The 21,259-nt window shown below is 37.5% G+C and overlaps 1 pseudogene; it reads right to left on the bottom strand.

The window, feature by feature from the left end:
- Positions 1-476: 476 nt before the first annotated feature.
- The window catches only part of LOC102541555 (glucosamine-6-phosphate deaminase 1-like), a 112,049-nt pseudogene continuing 91,266 nt past the window's right edge, over positions 477-21,259 (bottom strand).

The raw sequence follows: 21,259 nt of genomic DNA, 5'->3' as shown, positions 1-21,259 counted from the left end.
TGCCTTGTACTGATTTTAGACATTGAGGGTGTTTTTTCCTTAATCTGGAACAGTGATTTTCAAATAAGGGACAGGCCTGCTCAATAGGGGCTCTCGAGACTCTCCAAAGGGGTATTGTCCAATGTTCATAAACTCCTAACTCCCTCCCAATTGAGAATCAGTACCCACAATGATAGAAACTCCTAACAGGAGTATCAGTGAACAGTGTCAGAGGCAGAAGAAAAAGCTAAAAAACCCTAATCGGTAGGCAGACATCAAAATTATGGAGTGATTTTTTTTTTTCTGATTAAGAGTAAGTTACAAACAAGTAGCTAAACTCCATGCCAGGCTCCACACTGCAGAGCCAAGAACAAGTTCACCCACTTATCTGGGGTAACCATACTAGATTGAAGAGATACAATTCTGTCCTCCTAAAGACAATGTCCGGAAAGACCAACCTGTCCCAGTGAGGTGCTTGACACTAGCAACAGCACAGGCTAATCACTGTATGGTTTCATAGAAGACTGGCTTTTTTCTGTTTTTTTTTTTTCTCTTTGATATTGCACAAGTGATCCACCAAGTTGTGAACAAGCATTAAATCTTTGAAATACTTGATGGTCTTCACTTTCAGCTCCAGGGTGGCATCCTCGTCACACACACTGTGTAGGAGATGCTGCCGGAAGGCAGACATGGTCCACTATGGTTCACTCCCTCCTTGATGGCCTTGTACAGAGCAAATGCCTTGTGAGCACCTGTGACGAGGGTCATCACCTCTCCAGTATCAATGACAGCACCTACACCCACTGTCAGGGCCACAGTGGGAAACTTGGCAAGATCTCCATCAAAGAACCTAGCATTGGCCAGGATGGTGTCCATGGCCAGCATCTTCACACGGGTCCTGGACACCAGACTGGAGCCCAGCTGGTTGAAGGCAATGCGTCGGTTGGGGCCAATTCCTCTAAGAAACAGCTCCATCTCACCTGCGACCTTGATCTTCTCTTCAAAGGTGTCATGCTCAGCTTTCAGGTCAGCTGCGTTCCCATCCAGAATGTGGGTGTTTTCTGAGTGGATGTCAGAGTGCTTGAAGTTATTCCACATGAAGGAGTGGTAGCTCTCCGAGTGGTCTTGAAGGCCCATGTACTCGTCCACGTTGAAAGTCTTTACATATTTGAAGGACAGGTCTCTGTTCTTATAGGACTCAATCAGCTTCTGGTAGCAGCCAAGTGGGGTGCTCCCAGTGGAGAGCCCCAGGGTGAAGAACTTGTCTGGGTGATGCAGTTCCTGATGTACTTGGCCGCCCACTCACTGGTCTAGAGTGGTGAGTTTCATCTCATCACGGTCACCGCCCCCAGCTGCAGTAGCGACTGCGCTGGCCACCAGCTCTGCGAGGGTCACATGGCTACAGGTCATGTGACTGCAGGTCATGCAGATGTTCCACCAGCAGGGATGACTCCGAGGAACCTCGACTTCAGGGAAGACTCTGCCCAGTGGGCTAGGGGCACACACCCTCTCATCTTCTCTCAGGAGCTGTGCAGGCCCGAGACCTTCATTCCTTTTGATGACTGAAACATATTCCTTTGTAGGAATATACACATTTTGTTGATGCCTTTATCTGTTGAAGGATAACTGGATTACTTCTACTTTTTGGTTATTGTGAATAATGCTGCTGTGAACATTTGTGTACAAGTTTTTGTGTGGAAGTGTATTTTGACTTCTCTTAAGTATACACCTTGGAGTGGAATTGCTAGGTCATAATGGCAACTCTGTTTTACTTTTTGAAGAACTGCCAAACTGTTTTCAAAGTGGCTACACCATGTTATATTCCCTCCAGCAATGTATGGCAATTCAAATTTCTCCACATCTTTGCCAACACTTGCTGTTATCTTTTTGATTATAGTCATCTTAGTGGGTGTGAAGTGGTATCTCTTTGTGGTTTCAATTTGCATTTCCCTGATGCCTTAGCATTTCTCATGTGCTTGTTGGTCATTTGTATGTCTTCTTTGGGAATGTGTTTATTCAAGTCCTTTGCCCATTTTTTAATTGGGTTGTTTGTCATTTTATTGTTGAGTTGTAGGAGTTCATTTATTCCACATATTAAACCTTTATCTGATGATTTGCAAATGTTTTCTCCCATTCTGCAGATTGTATTTTCACTTTCTTGATAATATCCTTGATGGGCAAAAGTTTTTAATTTGATGAAGTCCAACTTATCTCCTGTGTCTTTTGTTGATCATGCTTCTGGTGTCATATCTCAGAATGACATTGCCAAATCTGAGATCATGAAGAGTTCCCCTCTTAGAAGATTTTCTTCTAGGAGTTTTATGGTTTTAGCTCTTTACAACATTGATCCACTTTTAGTTGATTTTTGTATATTCTGTGTGGTAGGGACGCAACTTTATTCTTTTGCCTTTGGGTATTGAGTGATCCAGGATCACTTGTTGAAGAGACTGTCCTTTCCCCAATGAATGTTTTTGGCACTCTTGTCAAAAATCAATTGGTTCTAGATATATGGACTTATTTCTGGTATATAAACCAGGCCATAGATACAGGGGTCTATTTATCCTGTTGATCTGTATGTTTAGCTTTATGCCAATATTACATTGTTTTGATTAGTGTAAATTTTGAAACTGGGAAATGTGAATTCTCTAGTTTTATTCTTTTTCAATATTATTTTGGCTGTTCTGGGTCCCTTGCATTTCCATTTGAGTCTTAGGATCATCAGCTTGTCAATTTCTGCAAAACAAGGTAGCTGGGATTGTGAAGGAGTTTATGTTGAATATGAAAGTCAGTTTGAGGAGTATTGCTGTTTTACAATATTAGGTCTTCTGATCCATGAATACAGGAGGTGTTTCAATTGTTTAGGTCTTCTTTAAATTTTTTAATGATGCTTTATAGTTTTCAGTGTATAATTCTTGCACTTCTTTTATTAAATTCATTCTTGAGGATTTTATTATTTTTGATGCTATTGTAAATTGAATTGTTCTTTAAATTTCATTTTTGTATTGTTCATTGATAGTGTATAGAAATACAATTGATTTTTTTTATATTGATCTTCTATTCTGCAACTTTGCTGACTCAATTATTAATTCTAAATTTTTTTTGGGGGGTGCAGATTCTTTAGATTTTCTGTATACAAGATCATGTCATCTGTGAATAGAGACAATTTTACTTCCTTTTCAGCCTGAATGCTTTTCTTTCTTTTCCTTGCCTAATTGCTCTGATTAGAACCTCTAGTACGATGATGACTAGAAGTGATGAGAGCAGACATTCTAGTCTTGTTCCTGATTGTAGAGGGAAAGTATTTAGTTCATTTACATTTAATATAATTGCTGATAAGGTAGGATTTATGCCTGTCATCTGCTGTTTGTTTTCTATATAGCTTATACCCTTTTTGTTCCTCTAATTCTTCATTGTCTTCTTTTTTGTTAAATTGATACATTCTGTTGTTTCTTTTTCTGTGTTTTATTAATTATTTTTTTAGAAGTTGCCCTGAGGATTACAGTTAACATCTAAACATAAAACAGTCTAATTTTCATTCATAGCAATTTAATTTTCATAGTATATAAAACTTTGCTGATAGTCTATATTTAATATAATATTATTCTTTTCAAGAAAGATGAGTTGTTAATTATGTTTTATTTTAATATCCTTTAAAGACTTTTTATATAATTCTATGTCAGGCCATGTGTTTCTTGTTTCAAAGAACTTTTAATTTAGGTGAGGAGAAAACACAGACATATGTGAAAAGTCAGATGGCAGTGAAATCTTTGAATACTAATTCAAGGCAATAACAGACATGAGTGACATCTAATTTGTCGGTGTACAGTTTTACACCAACACATGTTTAGATAGGAAATGTGTAGTGACTTAATAGCAGACATGTCAGAAAAATTAGAGTTGGTGTGAGACTCATGGCCCAAGTCGGTCAAGGACAAATTCAGAGTTGGAATTTGACCTAGTATATGTGGAGGTGTACAAAGTTGTTGAGATGTAAGGAGAATGAATGGGAACTCACTAAGCTGGCCTTTGTCTTTTCAATGAAACAGGGGCTGAGGCCACCTGTTCACAAGTCCATGGCACCTAGAATGTTGCCTGACAGATTATAAGTGCTTAGTAAATATTTACCAGATGACCAAATGAGTGAGTTTGGTTGAATACCAGTCAGGAGTATATTTCAACCTTGGAAGAGAGGAGATACAGTCTGAAACATCTACTTTGGACTACCAGCTAGGTAATCAATACGGTGGGAAGTAGCCATGAAGCCATCTGAGTGACAGTTGGCTTCCATGAGGGGAATTAAATTGCTGGCATCTTTAAACCACTGCTGTTATGCCTATGAGTTTTCAAGAATCAGAGACATCACAAGATTTCCACTTTTACTTAAAAAAATTCTGTACGTCCATAGTCTTTTCTGGGAGTTCAGAGAAATTAAAGGTAGACACTGTATGTACTTGTATATTTCAGTGTTGGAAGAATGGGGTGGCAAAGTTTCTGCAGGTTTTGAGAGGGGAGATAATAGGAGATGCATGGGAACATTGCCTGGAAATCTGAAATGGCCTTACTATTGTTTTCCTTTCTTAAGTCCCCTTTCTAGTCCTTGACTCTCCAGGGTCATCAACATCAGAAAATTTCAGTGGTTCCAGCAAATATCCGCAAAAATAAATGAACAAAATTTGTTTTTAAGGGTTTAAACATGTTTATGTTAACTCTTTCATGTAGTATTTGCTAAAGGTTCTATAAATCTTTGGATAGGGTTTACTTTAAGAAATTTGCATCGTCCTTCTATTTCTTGGTCACTGGAGAAAGGAAACTAGTTAAAAGATTGAGAGTTCTGAGGTTAAATTCATCTTTTACTGCAGTTGCAAAGCCAGTAGGGGGAGCAGTGCACCTATCCTTTGATTTCTAGGATAGACAATAAGTGTATAGGCTGGATATTACTCAAATCGCCTAGATTTCATCTAGAGAGAAAGGAGTCTGGGACTGTGATTTGATCTTTGACAATCATGATTTTGTGTTAAGGAATTAGCAGAGTTATAGAGTTCCTTTATTACCGAATGTTGATGAGGGTGCTGTATAAAAACGGGATTTTTTTGTTTTGTTTTGCTTCCCTAGTGAAAAGTCATTTGAACATTTTGTACCATTTCCACAAAAAACTGACCTAAGTAAACTCATCAACTGGATTAGATTCTGGGCATCCAGGATTGCTTGCGTAATAGGTTGGGCATTTTCGCTAATCCTTGAAATCTTTGATGTGGCTGCAGAGTGGAGCTGGGATGCATTCTTCCTTCCTGTCTCATCAGCTCCCATTCCATGGGTCTCCAATGTCTGTGCTGCATCATTTCCACAGCTGACTTAGCAGAGATAGGACACCTCCTGTTCTCCCCTATCTTGCCTGACTCACCCCCATAGTGTTATTCTTCTCTAGCAACAGGGCGATGGGCTGAGCAAATGAGGCAGCAGCCCCTCCTTGACAGCTCACCTCCTTTTGCAACTGTCTGTTTATGCAACATTTTGCTCTTTCTTTCTTTCTCCATCAGATTCTCCCTATGTTTCTAGTTACTTATTCCGAGGGGCTTATGTGGACTCTTTTCTTTGCCTTCACTACGTTTTGGCATTGAAATGAATGCTATGGTAATATTATCAGCCCATCTTTTAAAGCAATTCTTTGGGATACAATTCTTTCGATTCACTTTTGGTCTTGTGATATCTCTTGCATTTCTCGAGCAGGTGTTTAAATCTCTCCTTTTAACTTAGCATTTTTCTTGTTTATGCCTTCTGTCTCCAGCTAGAAGGTAAATTAATACTTGTGGCTGGAAAGAAGCTCTTTTGACCTAGGATCTTGGTCTTCTATGTAAGAGTCAAAGCCTTTCTCACTTGGCTAAAAGTGTTTTAGGGGAAAAAAATATAGAAATCAATACTAACCAATGTTCTGCCCTCCACCCTTTTGAAAAAAGAAAAAGGGATTTGTACTTTTGGGGATCAACTTATTTTTCTCCTTTCGTTTGAGAGGTTTTGGTAAGTGTCCAACTCCAATAATATGTTAACATTTTCAGGGTCAATCCAGGTTAAAAAGTAAGTAAACTCTGTTTTCTTCTTGTTCTCTTTGGCTCTTTCTCACTGTCACCTTTAGCCCCCACCCCCTCCCCCATTTCTTTCCTAACAGGTCAGAAGCTGCCCTATGCTTGTTTCAGGTCAGTATGCTTGGGAGGAGAATTCCAGTCCATTGCTCAGTTAGTCACTAATCACTCTCATGTGACATGCTTTGTGAGGTAGACGAACTGTTGTCCATTCTCAAAGTATAGCTATGGTGACAAAATCAGTACAAATGTCTCTGGCCATGTATTCAAAAAGGTCTTAAATATAAGAATTTGGAAAGGGCAGTTTTACCCTTTAAGGATAAAACATCCCATCTGTTTTGACCTTGTTTTACAATTGTTTCAGAGGTCAAGAAGGGAACTGGATCTGTTTACTCCCCAACACCAGGAGGAGACGGAAAAAGGTTGAGTTTTGAGGCTGTGGGGAAATGGAATAGGTTTGGAGAAAGGCAGAAAGCCAGAGGGTAAGGCTATTATAATAGAAGTGGAAGAACTGAGATCAAGAACTCAGAATGAGGGACCAGGTTTTGTGAGGATTCCAGGTGTGTTTTATGTCCACAGGAAATGAAGGTAGAAGGGGTTACAGAGAGTGAAGTTAAAAAAATGAACTTACCGTGTCTGAAGAGCCATTACTGTTGAACTGAGAGTTTCAAAGTTTGGTGAGGGAAGTTCAATTCATCATTCTGCTCTGAGAAACAGCAGTCTTACTGCCTTCGTGACTGCTTTGTCCGATATTTATTTAACTGTTACAGCTCTTGTTTGTTGTATGTATACTTAGTATATGTTTCCCCATGTTTATCAATCATGTGTCCTTTGATTTTAGGCTCATCACTTACAGACTGCATAACCTGGCTTCTGATTTTTTTTTAAAAAACTTAGTTTTACTTTCATTGCTTTTATTTAGTCCATTTAGTTTTGTTATAGATTTTCTTTTTGTCTCATTTTTTTCTAGTCTTCCCCCTTTCCTTTTAAAAAAATTCTTTCTTGATATCCTTTGGATTTAGCTTTTGTTTGTTTTTGCTTTTTTTCTAATTCTATTTTTGTTTGGAAGTTATATTCTATCTTTAAGTCCTGTCAAAGCGAATTTAATGTATATACTTGTCAAAGTTTAAGCTAATCAGTCTCCTTATTGTTCTCTGAAAAAATAAGCCTTAGAATGCTTAAAATATTCACCCCTTCCCCTTTATACACTATTGCAGTTATAGTTTATCTCTAGAGTGTTTTCTGCCACAAACCAGAGTGTTGTTATTTCAGACAGTGAATTTTTTTATATTTATTTGCCTATTTACTACTAAAGTATCTCTGCTCAGCATTTTTTAACATCCAGTCCTTTTGATCTTGGATAATCCTCTTGCCTGAAGAGTAGTCCTTACAATGTTTTAGTTTATCTGAAAATGTCCTTATTGCACCTCATTCTTGAAAAGTATTTTCCCAGTACTTTATTATGAAGATTTTCAAACATATAGCAAAGTTGAAAGAATGTTATAGTGACTACCCATGTACTAACCACCTGGAGTCTACCATTATTATTTGAAAAGAATATTTGCTGGAACTAGAGTTCCAGGTTGCTGTCATTTTCTTTCATTCAGTGTCATCTTTTGGCTTCCAGTGGATGGATATCAAGAAGGCAGCCATCAGTCCTACTGCCATTTCTCTGTAGATTATCTATCTTCTCTCTCTGGCTGGTTATTAAAGTTCTTTACATCTCTGACATTCTTCAGTTTCACTGTGATACGTGTGATATATGTTTGCTTTGGTTTCATTGAGCGCCATGATCCAAAGACTGTTATCTTTCAGCAATTTTGAAGTCTCATCCATTATGTCTTTAAATATAATTTCTTCTTTATTCTCTCTAATAATTCCTTCTGCAGCTACTTTAAGCTAACCTCTCTACTTTAAGATTCTCTGTACTGTCTAAACAATAAGAATTGGTGCTGCAAGCACTAGTGAGGGCCACCTGGTGAGTACTGATCCCCAGGAGTGATTTCCCCTTCTCTCCCTTCTCTTCAGCTTCAAGGATGGGGTAGGCAGGTTTACATGCCATCCTGTTCCTTGTGATGGAGTTGAGTTCTTTATCACTCTCACTTGGCAGGTGTCACCCTGTGAGGGCCTCAGCTTCACGCAGAGATCTTCTGTCACATTCTCCACCTCGGCAGGACCTGGGCTTTACTCCCTGTCTTTTTCTGCACTGCCTTCCTCCTTGCAGACATGAAAGTTGAAACTCAGTGACTCTCGGCACGTGCAGAAAACTTCAGGTGACGACAGATCTGGCATCTGTCCTCAGAATCGGGGCCAGTTAAGTAACATATGCATAGGGATTGTGGGTGGACTTGGCTGAATAAAATGGGCAAAAGCCTCATGAGTCATTTCAAGGCGTGGTTATCAGAAACTTAAATCCAAAGGAAAGCTTCTTCCAATCAAATGCTGGACTTTCTGGGGACATTGATTCCCGGATGTAACTCACAGTTACTTGACTGTGTCTGTTGATGAGGAAACATAACTTTTAGAAATGATCACTAGTTTAGGTGTACTAGTCCAGAGATAATGTGTTGTCATCCATATAGCAAAATGCGGCTTCCCAAATATCAACTGAATTCAATACTTTTATTTCTATTCTAGGTAAACTTTCTAAGCATTTGGAAACTTTTTTTTTTTTAGTATCAAGTTGACTTCTTTGGGGGACCAGATGTAATCTCAGGACTTTTAAAAATTCTGATTGTTAGAATTGTGTTTATACTGGCTAAAACTGTGTATATTATTTATAGAAGGAATGATTTGTAAGTGCAGTCTTATCATTCATCATCAATGCTTGATAGTTTCTGTAACTATTTCAGGATGTAAATTAAATATCACTTGCCACTTGACTACATTTCTTTTGGTAGCTTGTGCCAACTATGTTTTGACCACATCTGAAAAAATTATGTTGTAGTTTGTTCTTTTGGAATATGTAATGTATACTTTGGCAGTTAATGAAAAGAGATACACGTCATGAAGATTTAAGTTTTTAACATCCTTATATCATCTTAATACATGATTCAGTGGAGACACAGATGTATGGACAAAGAGGAGCTGTAAGGGAATCTATGCCTTTTACATTAGGAGAGTAAAGCAAATGATGAACGTGTCCTAAAGTGCTGTGTTGCTATTTGTATTTCCTAAATCATGGAACTGTGGTGGGTTTTCAGCTAGATTTCACATATAACAAGCCAATAATGAAATCACTATTTTTATAACCATTATTAGTTTGCCACAAGCATAACTTCAGCAGTAACCTCTTATTCTTTTAATGCTTTGTATATTTAACATTAGATAGTTCTTACTGTCTTTTGTTCTTTCACCTTGTGGGGTATCAGCACTGTAATCATGTTCAATAAAAGTAAGAAATAAATGTGTATGTGAACAAACATATGAAACTCATTGAACAAAGTGGAGCTCTTAAAGCATTAACAAATCTCTTAACAATGTCTAATTTATTATCAGAAAACCATTTAGACAAATATTATCAGAGAACATTTAGACATTTAGACAACCATTTAGACAGGCAATAGGACTGAATAAGTAATTTGAGTACTGCATATTATTTTAGATATTAGTATAATTTCTCACATATAAGCCATGTGTTTTCAAAACTGATTTGTTTAATTTCCAAAATTTATTTTGAAATACACGTTTTCTGCCCACTGGAATGTAAGCTTCGTGAGGACAGGGACTTTGGTTTGTTCATCATTAATTTCTAGTTTGGGACATAATAGTCACGAACATTTTTGTCAAGGAACAAGTAAATATTTAATTAGGAATTAATTAATAGTGGAAAAATATTTTAGTAAATAGACGAAATCAAATGTAGTCTTAACTTCAGTCAATATTTCTTCAAAACTGTTTATTTAATATGTTTTGTGGCTATCGGGTTAGGTGCATACAGATTTAAAGCAAGTATATTTTCCTGATGTCTTGTTCTTTTTAATCATTAAATAACGACCCTCTTAATTTGAAATAATAATTTTTTTGACAAAGTCTCTGTCAAATATTGCTATACTGGTTTCTTCCTGCCCTCTCTCCGCAATCCCTCCCTCCCTCCTTTCTTTCCTTGCCCTTCATCCTCCTCCTCCCTTCTCTTTCTGTCTCCCCCCCACTTCCTCATCCTTATCCTCCTCTTCCTTCTTAGTATTTGCCTGTATATCCTCTTTTATCCTTTCATTAATTTACTTTTGACCTTTTCGAGCCCTTATAGATATGTTTATTGTCTGTTCTTTAAAATCTTGTCTGAGAATCTTCCCTTTTGCAGGCACATTTATTTCGTTTACAGTCACTTTGACTACTAGCACATTGAACTCATTTTAATCATCTTAATTTGCGTTTCTTTTTCTCATGCCCCCCTTTTTTTGCTTTCATTTTTTGCTTTCCTAACTTGTCTTGGAAAAACTGAGTTTTCTTTATTCCCAGCCCCCATTCCAACCAGCGATTTGGAAGTTCTATATTTTAATGTCTGGTCTTTCAATAGTCAGCCTTAAAAGTTTAACATCAACACATGACTTAATATGATTTAATATTAATTAATAGCTCTATACTCATACCCTGAGATACATATTAGCTCTCTCCTCCCATTCCACATTCCACCGATTATTTTATTATTCTTAAAATAATGTTCTTATTTGTTTGTCAGTGCTTATTTATTGCTTCACTTTTCTTCTTCTTGAAGCACATTTGTCTTTTAGTTTTAGTTTGAATCATATGAAATTGTCATTTTTGTGCATCAAAAACGGCCAAATAGACATTTCATATGGTTCAACCTAATAGTTATTCCAGGAAGGAAGTATGGGTAGTAAATGTTTTTGATCTAAAAATCTAAAAATATTTTCATTTTACTATCACTTCTATATACTTTAGCTATATGTACCCTCTGCCTGGGTTATTTCCCCTCATTGCTTAAAGATATTTCACTGTCTTCTGGAATCATCGTGGGTCATGAGAAGTCCGCTGTCAGTCTAATTGCCATTTATTTATAGATAATTTGTCTTTACTTTTTCATTCCTTTGTTACTGAAGTTTTGAAGGTTTTTCTATAATATATCTGGATGTGGATATTTTTATTTGTTTTTAACTTCAATGAGTTTGTCCGTTTTTCTAGAAGTTCTATTTGGCTTTTTTTTAAAGTTGGCCTGTTCATTTTCTGTGTCTAATCTTTGTCTAATCTTTCCTTATTTACTTATTTATTTATTTATTTATTTATTTATTGAGTTATAGTCATTTTACAATGTTGTGTCAAATTTCAGTGTGGAGCACAATTTTTCAGTTATACATGAACATACATATATTCATTGTCACATTTTTTTTTTTTCACTGTGAGCTACCACAAGATCTTATCTATTTCCTTATGGTTTTTGTTCCTTCATTATCTCTTTGTTAATTTTAAATAAGCTTGTTTGTAGTCTCTTTCATACTTTATATAATCTATATTTTGGGAGTGCTGATTTTTCTGTTGATGCATTTTTGAATCTCCTCCTTAGTGTCTTGATTTCTCATTGGATTTATAAATGATTTTCAGCTATGCTGACCCTCACCCTGTCCCCGCCCTCCTGGGATTTTCTTAAGCCCTTATTTTTAAAGTTCCCCAAAGAGTGGTTTCACACTTTCTAGGATGCTAAGTGTGCTTTTTATAGCAACAATTTTTGTATCAGTGCCAACTGCATGGTTTGTGATGCCTTAATCACGTGGGTGTTACATGTTTAAACCCTACACCTATGTGCAGTGGGTATCTGGAGTTTTGATTTCTTACAGTTGATTTGTTTTTCACCCAAGACCCTAGAGAGGTTGCAAGCTTTTGAATTGCTTTTACAGTCAAGTGGGAGGAATTACTTGTCTTTTCATGGAGGAGATAGTTCTTCAAGGCTCCTTGCTTACACAGGATGTCCAACTATAGCTTTTCCCCTCTGTGTAGACATTCTATCTCCTGTCCTCACAGAGGCATTAATCCTGAGCCTCTGTAGTCTGTGATTGAGGTTGAAACTGCTCTTGGGTCCTGTTTTTGCTCTGGCTTTGATTTCTCTGTTTGTCTGGAACATGGGAATTTTCTAATTTTTCCTAGCATGGCCGTGTGTTAATTTTTTTGTTTTGCTTCATTTTGCTCATTTAATTTGACCTGTTTCTTAGTTTCTCTTTATGTTCGTTATCTTTTATTCTATCTTGACCTTTTTTGTTGCTTCCAGTTGAGGCTTTAACATTCTTAATGTGATATATTTTAAAGTAAGCTGTATTATCTTCAAAGTTTGATATAAATTTAATCCATAATACATATATAACAACTCTTTTATCCAGATGCCTTTTACCTGGCATTTACATTAAATGAATGTATTCTTATAGTTGTGAAAAACGAATTTGTTGAAAATTAACCCTCTCTAGATGGTGGACTTTTCCTAAGAAAGTAGGCATAAACTTTTAAATGATAATTTTCTTCTCTCATCCTTATTAATTTAGATTGCTGAAATTAAGGACTTGGAGGATATCTGTATCGAAAGGCTAATATAGGATTTTTAAAGCAAGACATTTTAGAATAATAAATAATTTTTCATTCCTTTTTACTTTTTATTCTTCTTGATACGTATTTCAAACAATAAAATGGAACTAACAACTCACCTTGCAGGATCATTAGGTCTTAAAGATGTTGTTTTCTTGGGTAAGCACCTGTTATTTATATATTGTTTATTGGTGGAGAGTGCTAATTTTTAAAAGAAATGATAGACTGTGGTCAGTAAATCCTACTGTTTGTACTAAGGATATTTTATTTAATGAGTCTTTGGACAATTGACAGACACTGTGTTCTATTTTTTATGGCTCTTTTTTTTTTTTTTTACTAATTACAAAAAAGCAGGTAAATAAAATAACTTTTACAGCATAGCAGAACATTTACTGTACATGCGCACGTGTGCGCACACACACACAAACACACACACAGTCATGCCACGCCACCAACGTCATTTTCATTTACTTTTTGTTTTTTCTGGCAACAGTGGAACATGCCCTGACAACCCACCTTCCACTATAAATATTTTAAAAACTAGGCAGGAGAGAGCCATCCCTTAACCACAGTCATATAACGTAATGAAGGATACACACAGCTGCAGCAACACTCCGTAATTACTTAATTTGTTTTTGACAGCTCCTATTCGCAGCGTGGAGGAAAGTATGAACCACACGTGGGTGAGGATTTCACATACGCCTGAATTTGTTTGTCATTTGTGAATATTCACACATTTTCTTGGAAATTGGCACAAATTGTGGGGCAGGAAATCAAAGCCAACATCACCCTTTTCCCAGCAGAGAGAGAGCTCAGGATGTTTGCTGTCCATGGAAAGTTGAAGCAAAAGCTCAAGCCAGCATCTCCTGGCCAAAGGGAAGAAGTAGTCAGTTAGCAAGCACTTTCCAGCCTGTAGCATTAGAGGGACAGAGCGAGTTAAGAATGTAGGCCTTGCTTATCAGATGTAAGAGCTCATTTTAATGAATAAATGGAGCCTGAGCCAGGCCATCGTGTTTATTATTCCAAGCCACCTTTCATAACAGTTATGTGTTGGGTGGGGTGATCCTTCTTTCCATGGTTTCTGTAACCCAGCTGTGGGGTTCAGCTTGCCCCTCACCACGCTCTTCTTAGGGAGCTAGTGTTGGCCCATGTAGGACGGAGGTTGATGGGGATGTTTCCTGGATCCCCTGAGGCACATCCTGAGCTATCTGGGATTGCACACTTTGTGGGAATTGGTCTAGAGAGGGAATTAAGGCAAGATGAAGCCCTTTGATCAGAGATATGTGATTGTGATTTGGGCTCTTTTTGTGGAGAGGGTATGAGAAATCTTCTATCCCAGTCGGGAGTTGGAGTGGTGATCCAGAACAACAGATCCAGACAATTCTGTGAGGGGATGCTGGAAACCGTACAAAGTGGGCAACACAGGGACAATGGGACACTTTGAGTTAGCTCAGACTTACTTACTTTTATTTCTTTTTGTCATTGTTATTTACAATGTTAATTTATGATCATTATAACTACTTAAACAACATAAAAATGTATAAAGAAAAATTTCATGCTATCCTCTCACCCCCAACTCCATCTGTGGTAACCAGATGTTAATACCTAAAATAAATGTTTTTCCACTCCTTTTTTTGTCCATACAAAGATACACACACAAAACATATATTCATACACCTACATGGAGGTTATTTTTAGTTTTCTGTTTAACTAGGATTATAATATAGAAATTCTGTATATGTATTATATTGGATTTTTTTGACCTATTCTTTCATTTTTCTTTGCTGAAGAAGTCTAGCAAATTTCTTTTCTCACTTTACACAATGTAGGATTCCTTGTGGGGTGATAGTTGTAGATCCAAACTCACTTTAAAAAAGAAAACTGTGCAATGTTTCATATTACTTAGGTATTACAATTTTTTCAGCCAGTTGGTAGACATTATGCAAGAAATGCATACCTGTTTCTTGTCTTAGGGGAAATAGGAGATGAGAAATACGAATTTCCCTTTTAAGAATGAAAGTTAAGTATTAAACAGTAAGGTTCTTGCTAGCTTGATTCTCAGGGCTAAGAAGCTGAAAAACAAGTGCATTTCAGTTTTGTTCTCAAGTTCCTGACACATAAGGAGAAAAGGGCAAGAATTTTCCTAGTCCTAATAAACTTTTCTACACATATAGAGACTACAGGGTTTAGTTATTTCAGAAGTTTTAGGAACACTGTTTAGATAACTACGTAAGTCATAAAACAGTGTTTATTGTGAAAATTGATGATAATTGTAAAATGTAACAGCTAATGTAATGATTCATCAGGAAGCTTATTAAACCTTTCATAAAGGCCCATTGTACTCAGAATCTAGTGATGCTCATTTTGTCTTGGGTGTGTTAGGTGAACAATGAACTTAGATATCTTCTTATTGGAGTAGATTAAAAAAAGCATCTTCTGTCTATGATACCAAATACAATGCCTTGTGTCTTAGGTTAGCTCTTTATTCCACAGTACTGAAACCACTACAAATAACCGGCAATCAAAGCACTACTTTATAGATCTTCATTACTCACAGCAGGGTTACTGAGTTAGGGGGTAGGTAGGCATTGATAGAGCAATTCATGTTGCTTTGTTGCTCAAGTTGTTATACTACTTCAGAAAGGGACACTGGGGGACATGCCAACTTCAAGCTGCCCTCTTTCCAGCTGACTTCCTATTTTAAAGTATGATATAAATAAATAGTTTAAATAGTTTATCCCCATCTGGTCTTCATTTGTTCTTGAGATGAGAATTTAGAAATGGTGTACAGTCCAGACACAAGTCCCCTATATCTCCTGCTCAGATTTTTAATCCATTTTCTCCAAATTGCTATAAGAGATGGATGGGCTTTGCCAGTCTAGAAGGCAATCAGATGAACACAATTTCAAGAGTAGGTGTTTCTGTTTGGATCAGAAGAGGAAAACATCACATACTGCCTGTCATCTGATTATGTAGTTTTTTCAGTTAGGTTGTCTATCTCCTGTGATTTACCTATTGATGAAGAATACGGAGAACTACACTGTGGGGCTAGAGTGAGATGGGAGGGGACAAAAATGAAAAACCATTAAAGAAGGTTGGTTTGACTTCCAAGTTTAATCTCTCAAGTGCTATATGCACTGTGGGAACTAAATGAGTATGTGTGATTCTTTCTCCTTTGCTCTGACATTTAATAACAGACCTACTATTAATTGAGAGACAAAGTGACACTCAGTACTTCATATGCTGACTCTGGAAAGTGTTTTGTTGTGGTTCTTAAGAGAATGGGTTGAAAAAAAAAATCCTAACTGATTAAATGCAACTTAGTTGAAAGACTGGTTTTCATTAAAAAAAGTTACTGCCTGTTATATATCAAATGTTTGTGTCCCCTCAAATTCATATGTTGAAGCCCTAACCCCCAATGTGATGGTATTTGTAGACTGGGCCTTGGGGAAGTAATTAGTTTAGATGAGGTCATGAGGGTGGGGTCTTTGTCCAATGAGATTAGTGCCCTTATAGGAAGATACCAGATCTCTTTTTCTCTACTGAGCAAAGGCCATGTGGACATACAGCAAGAAAGCAGCTGTCTATGGGTTAAGAAGAGAGCTCTCGCCAGAAACTGACACTACTGGCACCTTAATTTTGGACTTCTAGCCTCCAAGACTATGAGAAAGTAAATTTCTGTTGTGTAAGCCACCCGGTATATGGTATTTTTGTGGTTGTAGGGTAGAAGCAGCCACAGACCATCTTAACTGAGATATAATTGATGTGTAACTTCACATTAGTTTCAGATGTACAACATAATGATTTGGTATTTGTATATATTACAAAATGATCAGAATAATGTCTAGTTAACATGCATCACCTCACAGAATTACACTTTTTTTTCCTTGTGATAAGAACTTTTAAGATCTGCTCTCTTAGCAACTTTAAAATATATTACATTCTTATTAACTATAGTCACCATGCTGTACATGTTGAACATTTGTACCTTTTGATCACTTTCACCCATTTTGCTCACCCCCATAACCTGCCTCTGTCAACCACCAATCTGTTCTCTGTATCTGTGAGTTCAGTTTGCTTTGATTTTTTTTAACATTTCACATGTAAGTGAGATCATACAGTATTTGTCTCTCTCTGTCAGACTTATTTGACTTAGCATAATGCCCTCAAGATCCATCGATGTTATTATAAATGGCAGGATTTTCTTCTTTTTTATGGCTGAATAATATTCCATTATATGTTTATGTGTGTGTATCACATTTTAAACCATTTTAAGTGTTTGGTTCAGTGGTACTAATTTCATTCATATTGTTATGCAACCATCACCACTGTCTTTCTCCAGAACTTCATTTTACACAACTAAATCCCTATACCCATTAAATAATAACTCTCTATCTCAATCCATTTCTCCCCAGTAAAGTTTTGTTCATTGACTTTGTCCGGGTTACTACTTTCTGGGTAACCCACACCAAAACTCCATTCCATACCGAGCCTACTTTTGTCCCTTATTACAGTGGAGAATCTGTAGGAAATATCTTTGATGTGCCAAGATGTAAACTGTAATTTTTGTTTACTTTATTTCTTCTTTCTTGGTCTTGGTTTCTTCTCCTTTAAAAAATATGCCATGTAGCTCTTAGATTCGACATCTTTCTTCACTCAAACATTGAGGAACTCGAAAGTTGAATTCTTGCTATGGGTCAGGTACATGGACCACTAGTCCTATGGCTGCTTATGGCTCCACATTTTCCTTTGTTTGACCCTTTTACTTTTTCCATGGCATTTGGAAAATGATTTTGTAAATGGTAGACATTACACTTGGCCTCAAGTGGCTGAGACAACTATGTTCACTACGTGGTGCCCTTTGCCACTTGAGTTTGCAGTCACGGCTACCTTGATGGCTGTGGGGTGAAGCAGACTTCATCCTGAGTCCTAGGGATGGTGAGGGTTCAGCATCATGTGGAAGTGCAGCCAAGGATAACGGTGGAGTGGACTTCTCAAACACGGCTCTGGTCTCCCAGGTGCATGAGGGTGGAGTTTCTCCTGTGCTTTTGTGTATGGTGTGTCCTCTGAGCAGTCTGTTTTGCTCAATGGGAGAAAGTGATTTTTTTTTTCTTTTGGAGAGGGGGAGGTAATTAGGTTTGTTTGTTTATTTAAATGGAGGTACTGGGGATTGAACCCAGGACCTCATGCATGCTAAGTGTTCACTCTACCACTGAGCTTTACCCTCTGCCTCGAAACTGACCTTACATTAACTTTATATTGAAAAGAACAAAGCTACTGTATGGGGAAAATATGATTTTTCCATTAATTTTTAAGCCATATGATATTTACAAATGCTGCCCAAACACCTTCAGAATCTCCAGGGGATGTGAATCTACTCTCCTCTGTCATCAGGGCTTCCTTGGAAAAATCTGAACAGGCCAATGTTAAGGCAATCCTGGGCCTCTTTGGCCTTGCCTTCTTCTAGTAAGTGAGCTTGAACTTGGTGATTTTCTGTCCCTTCCCTCTGCCTTTTAGTGTTCCCAGCCTTGGCTTGGCCATCTGGTTCTCACCTCTTTGTTCTTGACCTTGCTTCTTTTCTGAATCTCTCTGGTGCGGATTTTTATCTTTGGGATTTTTTTAATCTCTGGTCTAAACTCTGCTTAAAATCTCAGCCAGAGGCACCTGGGTCCTCCCAACATCTGGGCAAAATGAAGTAAAGGATAAAGACCGCAGAGGACACTCAGTTCCTTGGACCATAGTTTCTTCGTTCTTGCTGTCAGGGCTTTATTCCTGTGCTGCTTTCTCTCCGTGATTTAGTCTATCTCCATGTAGTTATTTTAAATGGTTGTTTTATAGGCAGCGTTTCCATTTCAAAATGTCTCCAACTTTCTTTCCTGTTTGCAGGCAAGCTTTTCTTACCAGGGCTGCTGCCACTGTGCTAATTTACTGTCCTTTAACAATACGATTTCTTGTTTTCCCCAGATTTTTCAAAACCTGAGAATTAAGTTTCCAGAAAGGCCAAACCACTGCATTTCATCTTGACTAATTTGTCATATGGGCAGACTTCCTGCTGCAAAATCAGCATGAGGTTTTTCTTTCTTTCTTTTCTTTCTTTCTTTCTTTTTTTTTTTTAAAGAAAAAGAAAGCAATGTGATTCTTTGGCAGACACTCACCATGACTTTCCCACTAATCTGATAAAATTCCTCCCTCCACTCCCCAAAAGCAAACCTTGAGCTAAACTTTCAACTTGTTTTTTGGAAAGGAGCTTAAACAAATGCATTCAATTTTGGGAAACAGATCTCTTCTAAGCCAGGCAGGCTGAGGTACATTCCTGCATTTCTCGTGCTGCAGTGGGAAACGTTCCTGAATGTAAGGGAATGCTTTCCTAAAGTTATCTGCGAAGGGAAAGGAATAATTACTTCTGTGTGGTTCAAACCTGGGCACCATCCAGGTTCCCCCAATTAGCTGTGAGAACAGTGCCTGCTATTGTGTCTCAGGTTTACCTTGAATTCTCCAGGGAAGCTTTCTTTTCTGATTACTGTGAATATTGGAAAGCAGGATCCTACAAGATTCTTCTTTCTCATCTTGGAGCAAAAGGGGCCTATGTGATTATAAGAGAGGTTAAGAGAAGAGCGATCTCTGTGAGCATCATTGCCAGGGGGTGAAAAAGGAACTGTGATGTCAATTTTTGTATTTCCTTAGAAAAATCAGGAACTTCTTTCTGCCTTGTAAGTGGTGATTGGATATAGATACTTCTTCAAGCACGGGGAAATGATGGGAGTTACAACATTTGTTAATATTTTTCCTTTATTTATGTATCCCTGTTTCTCAATATAACTTTTCCTTCTGAAGTCAAGCTGGGCTAAGGGTAAAATTAAGATGAAAATGAGTAACAAATAGGCTCTGCCTCTACAAAGTCTGGAAACTCCAGATTCTCAGATTCTTCCTCCATAGTGTTGGGAGCCCCCGTGGAGTAATTTCACATGTGCTTCTTGGGTGCTTTGTGGCATCAGCCATTTCCTGTCTTTTCAGGTGTGGTTCACACCGGAGGGAACAGACTGCCGTGTTGTCTTTCCTGATGACCCTTTTTTCTATTCACTGTCATCAAGACATGAGGTACTGAGTTCTTTCCACCCCTCCACCTCCCATAGTGCTGCAGATTTCTTTTTTCTTTTTTCCTTAAAATTAAAAAAATTTTTTTATAAGAATGCTAAACATAGTATGTGCCCACTTAACACAATTTTTAGCACACAATATTGTTAACTATAGGAACAGTGTTGTAAGCAGATCTTTAGAACTTACTCATTTTGCATAACTGAAACTTTATACCCATTGAACAGCAAGGATCTAAACTTTCTGAACTTCAGTGTTTCTTTTTTTCAGTGTCCATGAAGTTTTATTGGAACACAGCTGTGCCTGTTAATTTATGTATTATTTTGGCTGCTTTTGGACTGCAATGCAGATCCTCCCCTCCAGCTTTATTAGGATACAATTAGACATATAATATGTAAGTTTCAGGTGTACAATGTGATGATTTGATATATGTATATAATTGTGAATTGTGATGACCACAATAAGGTTTGTTAACACTTACATCACCTCACATAATTACCATTTTTTTTGTGTGTGGTGAGAACATTTAAGATCTACCCTCTTAGCAACTTTCAAGTATATAATGTAGTATTGTTAACTGTAGTCACCAAGCTGTACATTAGATCCCCGGAACATATTCTTCTTATAATTGAAAGTTTTTACTTTTTGCCAACATCTCCCAATTTGCCCTTCCTCTAAGCCCCTGACAACCATCATTCTACTCTCTGCTTCGGTGAGTGTGACTTTTTTAGATTCACATGTAAGTAAGATCAAACAATATTTGTCTTTCTCTGATTTATTTCACTTAGCATATTGCCCTCAAGATCCATCCATGTATTCGCAAAAGGCAGGCTTTCCTTTTTACAGACTCAATATTTCATTGTATTTATGAACCACATCTCTTTATCCCTTCATGTTGGTGGACACTTGGGTTTTCTCCATGTCTTGGCTATTGTGAATAATGCTGCAATGAACATGGGTGTGCAGATACTGCTTCAAGAGGGTGATTTCATTTCCTTTGGATATCTACCCAGAAGTGGGATTGCTGGATCATATGGTAGTTCTCTTTTTAATTTTTTGAGGAACCTCCATACTGACTTCCATAGTGGCTGCACCAATTTACATTCCCACCAACAGTGTACAAGGAGATTCTTCTTTCTTATCTGCTTAAATGGAGCAAGTAATACCTATCTGAACTGTCGAAGCTAGGCCTAACGTAATGTTTGTAAAGTGCTTATGATAGATTCCTGTGCTTCCTGCGTAGAGAGAAGCTATTATTAATCACCTTATCTCTGGCAGTGAGAACAGCCGTGAACAGAGTTGTTGGTGGAGTGTCTGGTCCTGGAGCTAGCACTCACACGTTGTGTTCTAAGTGTGTGCCGTTTTCTTCCCACTAGACTATGAATTCCTTAAAGGCAGTGTGGGCCTTACTGGTGTCCGACCTCTACTAGGCTCCTGATGCATGTTTCTAAATAAATAAATCATGAGCTCACACCCTTAACTTCACAGCTGCTTAAAATTTTTTAGGAAATAATTTGAAGAAGTCTAGATGTCAGGCCTCCCCCTCCCTTTGACAAAAAGCAAAGAATGCATTATCT

This window comes from Vicugna pacos, chromosome 4 (genome assembly GCF_048564905.1).
Source record: "Vicugna pacos chromosome 4, VicPac4, whole genome shotgun sequence".
Taxonomy (NCBI): Eukaryota; Metazoa; Chordata; class Mammalia; order Artiodactyla; family Camelidae; genus Vicugna; species Vicugna pacos.
Note: the sequence above shows the minus strand (reverse complement) of the source record. Positions and strands in the feature narration are given on the sequence as shown.